The sequence below is a fragment of the Parus major genome, chromosome 2, assembly GCF_001522545.3.
Source record: "Parus major isolate Abel chromosome 2, Parus_major1.1, whole genome shotgun sequence".
Taxonomy (NCBI): Eukaryota; Metazoa; Chordata; class Aves; order Passeriformes; family Paridae; genus Parus; species Parus major.
In genome coordinates this window covers 126,807,809-126,820,942 of record NC_031769.1, presented here as the reverse complement: position 1 = coordinate 126,820,942, position 13,134 = coordinate 126,807,809, and positions in this window count along the sequence as shown.

The following is a 13,134-nucleotide window of genomic DNA, read 5'->3' as shown; positions in this document are numbered from 1 at the left end:
AAAGGAATCCATCCACTGGAAAGGGGGTGCAAGGAAGTGCTACAGCTCATGAGCACTGGGATTGTGCTGTGGGAGCTCGGGGCTGGCCTTGGTTGGGGCACACAGAGCTGCTGCCGTGGCAGTGGGCTCGGTGTGTGCAGACACCCCAGGGGGAAGCAGGGTGAGAAACTGGGGCTTGTTCGAGCACTCCGCTCTCTCCTGCCGTGCCCAGCGCTAACCCAGCCTCCAGCTTCATCTTAGAGGTGGCTCAGGTGCGTTCTCAGGGCATGGGAATGGCTCTGCCCTCTGTGTCCCCGGGAGAAATGTGAAAGCACAGCGGGTCGCGGGCACAGCCACTGCGAGTCCAAGGGAGCAGCTTCAACACACAACTGCAGTGAGCTCTGCAGTGAAATTACACCTGTGAGAGCCATGGGCAAACCTTGCGGACCCTCAGAGTGTCCTAAGGGCCGGCACACTTTTCACACATCATTTGGCGCCTTTGTCTTCCACCTTTTGGTTGAATATGCTGTGAAGTCAAGGTAAAAACTACAGTGTAAAGCCATGCAGCACTTTATCTGATAGGCGATCAACATTTTGGGAGCCACTGCCTTTAGTGTGTATTTCACAATGATTTTAAACTCCATTTAAAGAGTTAGCCGGACCCTGGAGGTCTCTTACCTCAGTTCCCATTATAAATTAACAGCGTTGCCAACACACTATGCAAAAATCACAATCTAAAATCACCATGTATGAGAAAGCAGTATGTGTATGTTTCTCTTTTAATTCTGTTCTGGTGAGTCTTTTGTGAGTGTTTTTCAAGTTTTTGTTCTTCTGTTTTTATTTTTGGTTTTGTTTTTTTATTTTGGTAAGTATGAGAACTACATTTTTTTATTTTAGGAAAGCTGATATTCTAGTGTATGGAACTGAGCACTTCAAGAAAAGCCTGGTTTTTCTTGAGATTTACAATATAATTATGACATTTGGCAGGACTGGGTGCTAGTAGAGTGTTGTCTGCCAAGAGGCTGTAATCAGTAAGACCTTGTAAAAGCTTATGAGCCTTCAGTATTCCTACCAAACATTTTATCTTTCTTTGCTCACACCTGATCTCTATATCCAGAGGCTGTCTTCTTATATCCTACAGGCTACTACACATCAATGTAAACAAAGCAGCATCTCAGGCAAAGGTTTTCATTTCTAGTATTTGCTGAAACAGTTGTACCTTCAAAACACTGTGCATTTCCAGCACTGGAGTAGTCATCAAGAGGTGCTATAGTTAAAAATACACTCTTGCTCTTTAAACCAAAGATACAAAGAGAGAGCAGCATAAACTAATCTTTCAAGGACCTGCTAGAATAAACTGGTTCCCAAATTACATCTCTGGTAAAGGTTCTTTTCTCTCACAAGCAAACCCTTTTCAGTCTTTCCTACCTTGAAACAAAACCAAACTGACACACCCATCCCTAGCCCTATATCCTTCAGCTGCATGCCCAGATTCTTCTGTTCAGCATCTGAGTTTGCTGTGCACCTGATCCAGGACCTCTGGTGACACCTCCCACCACCTTCACCCAGTGCCTCCATGCCCCAGTTCCTCCTGTTCCCCTGAAGGTTTGAGATAATGGCATCCCTCAAAGTCCACTCTTCTTCTCAGTTGTCCTCACATGTAGTCAGTGGAGGCTATGTGTCAGTGGAGATATTATTTTTCTGAAATCAGCAGAGATTTCTCTCTGAATGTCCATGAAGACATCACCAAGATCTAGACTCAGTTCTCTCTTCTTCTTTACTCTACAGGGCTTCAGTAATTTCATTGTCAAGCTCACACTGAACCCTTGCTTTATGGAGATGACTGACAAATCTTTCACTCCAGGCCTTGACATGTGGATAGAAATACCTTTCTTAGGTAATAGTCCTAGAATTATCCCAAACAAAAACCTTGGCCTGTTTCTTAGAAACTTTTTCACAAATCTCAGGCTGTCTCAGGCTGCATAAACCAGAGATTTCCATATTTCTACCAAGCCCACCTTCTACATGTTTTTTTCATTGCCTTGGACGCTTAGCACTTGCCTGTAATTCAGGTGACCAGATCAGCTGGGATAATTTTCTGAGCCCTACAGCTTGAGCTAGGCATGTATTTCACTCACAGTATATGGAGGTTATTCCCCAAACCATGGCTTCTCTAATCTCTCTGTGAGACAGAAATAATTTTGGTCTCTCATAGTTTTGCCTCCCCTTTCTTTTTTTTTCCTATTTTTTTCCCCCTGGTAAATGAAACACAGTCCCAATGGTAGCCAATTACTCAGAAAATTTTCCCAATTCATGATTTGGATTTCATCATCTCTCCTATAAATCTCTCCAATTTCATCTTATTTTCACCACAAGATCACCACAGCTCATCTCTGCCTATAATTTCTCATGGTGTGATTGTGATGATGCCAGCTCCCACCCACATTCAGCTCACTTTTATTTCTGTCACTTCTCCAATATGTAAACAAGCATTGTCATCCATTTTGCCATATTGTCCCTCACATCCAAAAGAGGGTCACTGTACATATCTGCTCAGTGTCTTCCTTCAGATCCTTGCCCTGTAACAGTCTTTTGTCATACTCACAGCACCCAATAATGGTTAAATACTGCTGTGCAGCTCATGTTGCAACTATTGTCTCATTTTCTTCTCAAGGAGGACTATAAACATTCATCCCTCCACTCCAGTTCTCAATTTCCTTCTGAGTCCACTCACCCTATTTTCTGAAACTCGAGTAGTTAAAGAATGAGGGTTTGGGTCGCCCTTACACATGGTGTTATCCTTTAAGGAATTCTGCTGAGGCAGCCTGGGTGTGCTGTGCCCATTCATGTGCCTCTCATGATCTGTGTGTGCCTCCCTGCCTCAGAAGTGCCCTACAGTGAGCCAGAGCTACTGTATAGGCAAGCCCACTTCAGAAACAGCAAAAAGTGCTAAGCCTGGCTGGTTTACCCTGCTGGGTGTCGCTCAGTGCTGGGATCCCCAGAGCAAACATGCCTTTAAACATCACTTTCCTATAGGTTTTTGCTCAGCTTAAGTACTGAAGAATCTCATTCATTTTCTTTATGGAAGAACTCTTGTTTTGATGAATTTGAAAAATAGTATCTTCTGCCAATTCCCAGATATCTGATTGCTGCTTATTTTCAGAGCAGAAATCAAATTGCTAGAATATCTATTAAAATGATCTATTAAAAGACAACTGCAATTATCCCTATTTCTTTAGCAGACATAAATTAGGAATACTTTCAGTGTCACGTCCTATTGTGTAAATTAACAAGTGAGTTTGGATTTCACCATTCTCCATTAAAATCTCACTGTGGTTCATAATGTGGTGAAGCACTCCTTCCCCCAGGTCGTTCTGAGGGCTAATCAGAGAATCACGCAGAGCTGAGTGCTTGCTGAGTGCTTGTGATTTTTCCTTTCCTCTTCCTTATGCAACAGACAAACAAGTCAACCTGTGACAGTGTGTTGTGTTACAGGGAGAGCAAACTGCTGAATGGGGGCTTTTCTGTGAAACACCAGGCATGGAGCTTCGTCACAATGGAAAAGACATGTTGTGCTCCTTTGTCTCCAGTTCAGCTGAAAGAAGTTGTGCTGCTGTAACATAAAACCAGAGGGGTTCTTGAGAGGTTAAAGGCATGAAGTGCAGATTTCATCTCCAATAGATTTACCCCAAAAATCAGGTGCAGTTCTATCAGGAGTTTTAAACCATTTCCTTTTAATGCCACGGAGTCAGTTTTTAAACAGCCTAGCAGGTACCATATGCATCAATTACAGTTTTATTGAGTGTTGCTTGCTAGCACTGCTGAATTTGGATTGGCTACCATCTGTTTAGAAGCCTAGAAAAAATGGCTATTGCCTGAGATATCATTGCAGGTTAGCAGTTTCTGTGATGTTCTTCAAAACCTGCCTTAAAATATCCTGGAAACGATGGCTGAAATAGCAGCACTGTACCTGAAAATGCATTCTTAACATGAAAGGATATTGTTGCAGGGCTGAAGAGATAATGTAATCTGGGATAAATATTGTAGATATAAAATTATTATTATTATTATTATTATTATTATTATTATTATTATTATTATTATTATTATTATTATTATTATTATTATTATTATTATTATTGTTGTAGTAGTAGTAGTAGTAGTAGTAGTAGTGGTAGTACATGATAGTGGAAGTTTATTGTGCTTTTAGGAAAAAGTCAGGATAAGATATCAGACATAAATTCCAGGCTAAAAGGGAAAGGCTTCCAACCTGGGGAGGTTGAAGGATGAAGCTGACTGCCAGGACAAGGAGTAGGTAAATGAATATGAATAAGAGACCTTTCAGAAGAGTGCATATGGCTCATAAACCAAAATTTCAGCAGAGAACTGCTGAAATGAAGAACTTTTTGTGCTCTCCATTCTTCTCTGTGGATCTCTAGACCTTTTTTTGTTTCCTAGTGTTTTGGACCATACAAATTTGTTTGGGATATTTTGTTATCTCCATGGCTGCAAACAGAAGACATAACAATATATGATAAAAGAGTAAATTTATTTGTGAGACAGAACATTTTACACATGAAATCAGGTTGAGATGTTGGGTAAATGATTCTGAATCAGCCAGTGATGTACCATCCCTGCTTTTGGACTTACATGTGAAAAGACTAAAATTACTTTCACATGATAGCAGCAGTAAACTACTTATTACCCTTTTTTGGTGTGTTTTCTTCTGTTGTCTGAAAGAACTGCAAATACTTGCCTATTTTGCATAAACTAAATCTGAGGTACACTGACCTAGATAAGTTCCCTGCAATTTTGATTTTCTTGATTATATTACAAATGCAGAGGATTCCTAAAATTTACCATGAATGGTGATACAGTTTCCTTTTTTGAGCTAGACACACCTTTCTCAAAAATCACTTTCAGTAAAAACCTGGGCAACGTGAGGAATTCAAATGTGATTCTCCCTTGTCAGTTTGCACAGCTGAATGAAGGATTCCCAATACAACGTTATCTGTCTCACACGTTTTATTCCAGCAAAGAATTTAGGGAAGCTCTGAGTTCTCCATTCCAGATAAACTCTTCCAAGGGTATCATCAAATTTCCTGCTGTGCAATTTTCCAGCTCCAGCATCACAGAAGCCAGATGGGTTGAAGTGCTTGCCCTGACCTGCATTCAAAGCCCACAGTCAAGTATTTCTTTGGCTGGTTTTGTCCTTTCTCTGCCAAGGCTGTGACACGTGGTGGGAGGGAACACTGTCAGCTGGTGGTTCCAGAGGTGTGATATCCTACTACAAGAATTCCAGTGTAAATATTTGCATATACAAAGATCAAAATCACAGGTCTTCAGTATTTACATAAGTAAATGTTGACAGTCACTCATGTAAAGCACACATGTAAAGGTGTAAGCATAACCAAAGCAAATTTATTTGTAAATGCAATTGAATTTACATGTGCTGTTCTGGGGAAGGAGAGGGAGGTTGTTTGTTTTTCCTTTTCTGACTGTTTGCTTTGGCAGAACTTGTGTCCTCTCCAGCCTTTCTTCATATTATTTTGCCTGTTCTTATTAGTGTTTGCCTGGGGTATCTTAGCAAAGGCCAAAGATTATTTTAAGGCCTTTGTGGTAGCAGCCTTCTTTGAAAATATCTGTTCTGTTTTCTGGGAAAAAAAAACAAACAAACACAACAGAGCAACAAAGCAACAAACAGCTAAATCTTTTATTATGTAAAACATTATGAGAAGAAAGATGGAAAGAAAGGGAAAATAAAAGAGAAAGAGCTTCTATGCCCTTCAGCACTACACCCTTTTTGTAATAATATTCCCACATAGAGTCAAACTGGTGAAATAAATAGACCTTAAACAGACCTTGAAAAGGTAAAATTGTTACAAAGCACCAACTCACCATGGCTGGGGTTTGAGTTGATCTCTGGAAGTTAGAAGACAGCAACTTCAAATATTTGAGGCTTTAATTTTAGCACATTCAGAAAAATAAAATTTATTTCAATCAGCATGTCATGGTCTTCCAGAAATGGAAGCACACCACATCCCCAAAATATTTGTGAACTATTTTAGACAACTAATAGTTGTGTTTACTGTTGCAGGTAGATATTCCCCATCAATTTGGGATGACAGCAGTGGCAGCATTGCATTGCTATAATAACAATATTCTATCCCAAGTGTGTCCTATATTTTATAGATTATGTTATTTATTCTTCCAGTACTTCCAGATCTTGAAGTTACTACACACTGTTCAAACTGAGATGACCAGAATCAGTTATGTGATTTAATAGGTTTATCAAATATGTTTGGTGCTCTGTGAAGTTTGTTTTCCTCTGGAAGACACTAGACTTTCAGTGAGAAGAAATTTAGCTAAAGTCTCCCCTCTTCCTCCCTCTGTGCTGTACCAGCAGCACTGCAATAGAAATAGGATTGCTGTGTTTCATTAGACATATTAAAAAAAAAACCTCTCAGACATTTAAATATGAAGCAAGAAGCTGGATTAACCATGAACAAAGAAGAAATATTAACATAAATAAGAAACGAGTGTCATAAAAAGGTTGTGGTGCTGGATCTCCTGCTGAGTACAGCCAAAATTCCTCAACTAGAGCACTGTATTGGCAGATAGGAAACACAAAGCAAAGGAAATGCAGGCAGAAACTCCACAGTTCTGCACAGCCCTGATTGCAGGCACCCATGGCCACTTGACAGGATTTTTCTCATTGTGCAGGAAGGTTTGGAAAGCACCTCTCAGCCCTGGACTTGGCCAGTGTCTGGGTGTAAAGCTGCAGATTTCCCTCTAACTGTGTTACCAGCATCTCATATTTTCTCCTGGTCAGCTCCTGTGAAAGGGGAGTAGTTCTCCACCTGATGCCGAGAAATCAGGAACTGTTTTATTTTCGTGAGGTCACTGTTAGCAGCAGGAATCAGCACAAGGCAGCATAGTTTGCACAGTTCTGCTCACCTTGGTGGGTCCTGATGTTCCAGGAAGGTAGGCACATCCCCCACATCAGCTCCTAAATGCTGACAAGTAAGAGGTAGGGATTGCACAGAGGGAAGGAAGCACATTTGTTATGCAGTTATGCATTTCCACAGCCTTAGGCAAGGTCGGGTGTAGTCTAGTGCAGCTCCTACAATGGTTTAAATTGTTGGGGAGTGGGGCACTCACAGGTAATAGTTTCAAGAACTGCACTTTGGCCAGTCAGTTGATAACTATACAATTTAATTCTATAACTGTGGCACCCAGGTTGCTGAAAATGCATTAATTTCATGTGATTGTAAACCTCTGAGTCCAGTTAAGCTATTGCCTTTGTTATACTAAAGAGTAAACATTAATTGGTAGGGGCAAAGATCTGGGCATCAGACATCAGGAGGAGAAGCTCCATGCCCAGTGCAACCCTCTGCCTCAAGTCCTGTGCAGAAATTTCCCCTGTGACTCTGCTAAGGATGCACCAGGTCACTGGGCTCCAGGCTTCATCTGTGTGTTAGATGGGTATCATCACTGTCTAACTCACAATGGAGCTGTGAAATGGAATAGTTTGAGTCTGAGTTGGTATCACCAGATGAATGACAATCTATACCAGTGACAGGAAATTGTCCAGAGGGGAGGGAGAAGAGGGAAAATGTTCAGAATCTGCTTTAATAAGTGACTCAGACTATTTATAAGCACTGGGGGGATATACAATTAAATCCTAAATGAAATATCAGCTGTAAGTGCAACTACAAATGAACCATTGATTCCTCAGACAGTGCTTTACATCTCCTAAATGCTCTGCCTGGTCTTAGATTTTAGGCTACTTTATTACTAGGTTTGGTTCTGTTTTTATCCTTGAATCTTTTGTGGAGCTGGTTTGCTTTAATGATCTTTTTCCCCCTATCCCCAGCTTACTCAAAAGTCCCAGGTTACAGAAAGCAGACAAACCTGTCATTTAGGCCATTAGGCCATTACTAACATTAGAGTGATAAAAAATGGAATGTAAGACAAAAAATATTGATAAAGCAAATCAAAATTATATAAAATTAACTTAAAAAAAAAAAACCAAAATTAAAAGTTTTTTGGGTTTTTTTGGTTTTTTTTAAAGTTATCTCATGGAAATCAGCATAATGAGAAATTGCAGAGGTCAAGATCTACAAGCAGCAGCCAAAATTGCACAAAATTCTTTTTGCAGTGCTAGGCTCTTCAATCCAGGTGTCAGCACCAAAGACTCTTTCCCGCTTTTCCCTGGTGCTCATCATTCAGGGACTCCTGCTGAGATAAACCCTGCAGCCACCAGCAGAGCAGTAAAACACTGCTCACTTTACACTGGCCCCCCAGTCACACCTACACTGGGGTGCTGTGGGAGCACAGGGCATCACACACGTGTTCAGGGTCTCTCAAGGGCTTTTGTTACACAGGCTGTCAATTCTGGAATTTATTACACTGTCCTTGTTTTTTTCACTCTTTTGTATAATGTGTTTGTCCAAGTGGGCAAAATTGATTTCACCAGACCAGCATTGAACTGATCATATTCCTCACTCCAGCCAAATAAGTTATCAGGAGGCCAGAACAAAATAAACTCTGAGTGTAGAGAGGACAAGGTTCCTGAAGGATATACCTGTTTCACTGTTGTATCCCACTGCTGTATACATTTCAAGAATCTTTACTAAAGCCAAAGTAAAAGCAAGCTCAGTTTTTCTTCGAAAGATTATAGTAAGAATGAGTAAAAGCTCTATTTTAATTGACATTAACACTGACATAAAACTATCGTTTACTTATAGATAGATTAAGTGTGAAGATAATTTAGAATATGAGCATGTACAGTTAATAATGCACACACCAGGCTATATTTTTAATTGTAGAAGGGCAGAAGTTTGATACGCAGCATAAATCTTCTTCCAACACGATTAGCAGCCACTTCCTTGGCCAGTCAAACAAAAGCATTCTGTCTGCATCAGTGAGAGGGAATTGGGAAGAATTAAAGTAAGAAAAATAGGGGCTTCTATTCTCTTCTATTCTCAAAGGGGAAGATTTAAGAATTCCTCATCCAAGTGGATGGTCTCATCCAAGTCGGCCAAAGGTGGGAGTAGTAGGAGCTTTTCCCTCAGCTTTCACAGAGGATTTAAAGAAATGAACCCACTCTGGATGTGTTAACAATACTCCTGCATGTCCTATAACCAGCTGGGAGAAGGAAACAAGGAAATCAGAAAAAAATACTTTTTTAGAGAACACAAAATGACACACAGGTCAGGAGGAATGTTCATCCCTTTGATGTGTAGAAAGGAGAGGAAAGAAGAGTTGGAGAGAACCAGCTAGGAAGACCTGGCAGGTATACAAAACATTTATGTCTTTTGGGACAATATTTTCCTCCTGAAATGATGGGATTCTCAGATTTCCAGGTTTTGATAGACAAAACTTTTCCTATACACCTAAGAGGTGCACACATAGTCCTTTCCTACTGGGAGATAGCAACAACACTAGATCATTCCCTGTGATTTTGACCATAGTTTTTTATCAGACTGACAAGCCACACATAATTGTAAAGTGAGCAGTATTTCAGAGCAGTTTTTCCCAAAGATTTTCTGCCTTATGTTTATAATAAATATAGTATAGATGACACAGCAGCTGCATATCATGGAAACTTTATTGAATGGTACTGATGAATTTCAGATTGACGAAGAAAGTGTTGTGTATTGAAGAAAACAGAGAGATAACACCAACAGCTGTTTGAATTGTTTACATTCTTTGAAACTAATTAGTTTTATATGGGCTTATTTTTTATCTTGTATATATACACATACAATATAAGTATATATGTATATATGTATACACCTAAACATATATATGCATGCATAATGTAGTACACATGTATCTATAAACACATTTTTTTGTTTATTAAAGATGGGAGTTTTATGGCAAGATCTCAGGATGATGATTTGACCAATGAGAGTTCCATACCTACCAACATGTTCCTGCTATCAAGCAAATTTCTGATAAATAAAACCATTTGAGTTTTGAATCTTAGGAGCTAAGGCAAAAAAATAAAATTAGATTCTAACCACGGAGATAAGAACATAAAACTTTAGTGTTAGTTCTGTATTTGTTATAAAAAGACAAAACCACATTTTATATTTTAAAGATCAATCATTAAATATCTGGTTTGACACTTTCCTTTTGCATTTGTGCTTCTAGCCATTCTTTAATAACAAACTTCCTACATTTTCTAGAAAAGAAAATATTTTATTGTAGAAATAGAAAAATTCAACCCAAGGAAAACTTACTCAGATTTTATCCTTGGTCTGAGTGACTTCACAAGCAAATCAGTTTAGTTTTTCTTCAACTATTGTATGCATACGAATCTTTATGGGCTCTTTCACCACCCATTGAGGTCGATGAACAACTTCTTCCTGCTTTTGGGCTTGACAAATGTGCAAGTAAAAGAAAAAAAAAAAAAGAATAAAAAGAAAACCAAAGTAAAATTATTTATTTTACATTGTGGGTGCCAAGGAATCACTCCAAACCTATTTCTTCTCAACCTAAATAAAAGACATAGGTAGCAAATACCTGTTGATTAACAGTCCTTATGGAAGAAACTGTGACAACCAAGGCAATCTATGTTCCTAAACAGAGTAAAGGTAAATATCTAATAATTCACTGTATTTTTTTCTTACTAGGGAGTTTTACTAGGAGGAGGTAACAAGTATGGTAATTTTTACCATAGTTCATGGCTATAGCCATAACATCTTGCTGTCTTGGTAAGACTAATGTTGGGGTGATGGCTACTAGAACCAAATGTATGTAAAATTTGCCTTTACTTAGAGTAGGGTTATGGGGTCAATTAGAACGGTTTTCTCCAATTAAAAAACAAAGATAATATGCACTGAATATTTACATCAAAGGGTATTTGGTGGTAGGAAGCACTTGTTTCTCACTCCTTGCCTGGGTAAAATATGAGGAGAGATGGAAGATGCCCTGGGTGGTGGTGGGGAGGGCTGCAGTGGCTAGCAGATACCACCAAAGGCACCTTTCTTTTGTGGATTTTTGGCCAGCCTCAAAGATGAGTGCTTCCATTCACAAGCCTTTTTGTGAACTGAGCTCTGCAGGGTTCAGACAGCCTTGTAGTGTACTCCAGAGTATGAGCTGGAGAGCAGCCAAGGCCATAATCAAAGGCAATATTATTATCTCAGTGCCAGGTATGGAAAAGGCTAGAAAAGTATCCCAGAAAGGAGCTGCGGCCCTCGAGCAAAACCACAAAAGCCAGGCAGTCAATGAAAATTCAGCAAAATGGTTATTTAACACTGTCACTAAGCCCAAGTTTATTGCAGAGAGAACATCACAAATCCTCAGCAGGCGTCCTGGCCCTGGAGCTGGCAGGTTTCCCTGGCCAAGGATGCTCCTTGCCACACCAGAGCCTTCATATCGGGCCAGGCAACATGACCCAGATCAGCTGGGGACAGGCACTTCTCTGCCAGCCAGGCTGGGGGCAGCTCTGCAAACAAAAGAGAAATACCCTGCTTCCCCTTACTGTATATAAAGGAATCAAAAGTTTGGCTATTCAAAGCTTTTCTTTATAAGCTTTGGAAAACACTTACTTGTTCACAATTGCTTGTCTTTAAGGCTGTATAAATACCTTACTACAGCAGTAGGAGTAAACAAAGTATTACTTGATGCACAGATTTTAAACCCTCTTAGTTGACAAAAACACAGGAAACACTCAGGCTCAATACTAAAGGAAATGGCCCATGTTTTTATCTAGGAAGGGATTTTTTTCTACTTTCCCTGAAAATGCAGCAGTTATCAAGAGGTCAAACCACAAACATCTTATCTTTTCTTTGTAGACCTCAGCTCTTCAGAAAGGCAACTGAGCTGATAGTCAGATTGAGTTTGATCTCTTCTCCCAGGTAAGAGCAATAAAACAAGAGGAAATGGCCTCAGGGTGTGTGCCAGGGGAGCTCAGATTGGCTAACAGGACTTTTTTTTTTTCCACTAAAAGGGCCGTCAAATATTGGACAGGCTGCCCAGGGAAGTGGTGGAATCACAATCCCTGGAAATGGGATATGGTGTGGTGGTGGACACAGTCGTTCTGGGCTGATGGGTGGATTCAATGACCACAGAGGTCTTTTCCAGCCTTCATGATTCTATGACTGTACCCACACACACAGCACACAGTGGTATCACTGGTCCCTCATTGCTTTCGACAAAACAGCAGGGCCTGAGGGGCTTCTGCAAAACTGGGTTCTTCACAAAATGCTTTAAGCCTTAGAAAGCTGCGTACAAAATATAAATACAAATCAGAAATACAAAAAAAAAAATTACTCTTTAAAGAAAGGATTGTGGAAAATAAACATTTTTCATGCATGGTGTGTTTCTTTGACAGTTTTCAGAATTTACTGGAAAATACTTCTTATCAAAAATGTTAAATACTCCTTAAAACAGCTACAAAAACAGTTCCTCTAAATGGTCTGCTGAAAACTCAATCTCCTCGCCATCACTGTTGCTTCTGTCTTGCTTTATCACCCATCAGCTGGGTAATAGCTCCAGCCATTACCTTTGCATTGTGTTTGTTTTCCTAAATCAAGCTATTTCTTCTTCCCACCAGCTGATTGACTGCTTCAGGGCTGCTATCACTCCTATCTCTTCCTTCTCTGCAAGAGAAATTTTAAAAGGTAGGTAGTCATTACTTACTGAAATACTCAGGTCCACTGCAAAACCATTGCAATTTAGAATGAATACACTCTAAGACTCTGCTTCTTACTTCTTTGTATATGTTTTAATCAACAGCATTAAAAAAATCACCCCATGCTACAACTCTAATCTTAACTCGAGTCTGTTAATCGGTTATTAAAATTGTCACTGTGAAAATGTACATATGCGTTTTAGATATGGGGTTTTAAAATTAAATAGAAATTAGGCTCAGGTTTTTTTTAATTTAAATTCTTAATTAATTGTTTCTCCTTTGTCTATTTGAGTTGTGATAATATATACATGCTCAGGTTGTAATTCACAGATAAGAATGGAGGGACTGGTTTGCAAACAGCATTGCTATGTTAGAACAAAGTTTGTGCAGAGAGACCTGATTCCCCAGCACTTGGAAATGAGTAAATATTGAATCTTATGTGGGTAAAAATTAGCCTATAGCTATGTTGATGAAGCGAAGTTTCAAAAAACTAGAAAACTACAGTGTGG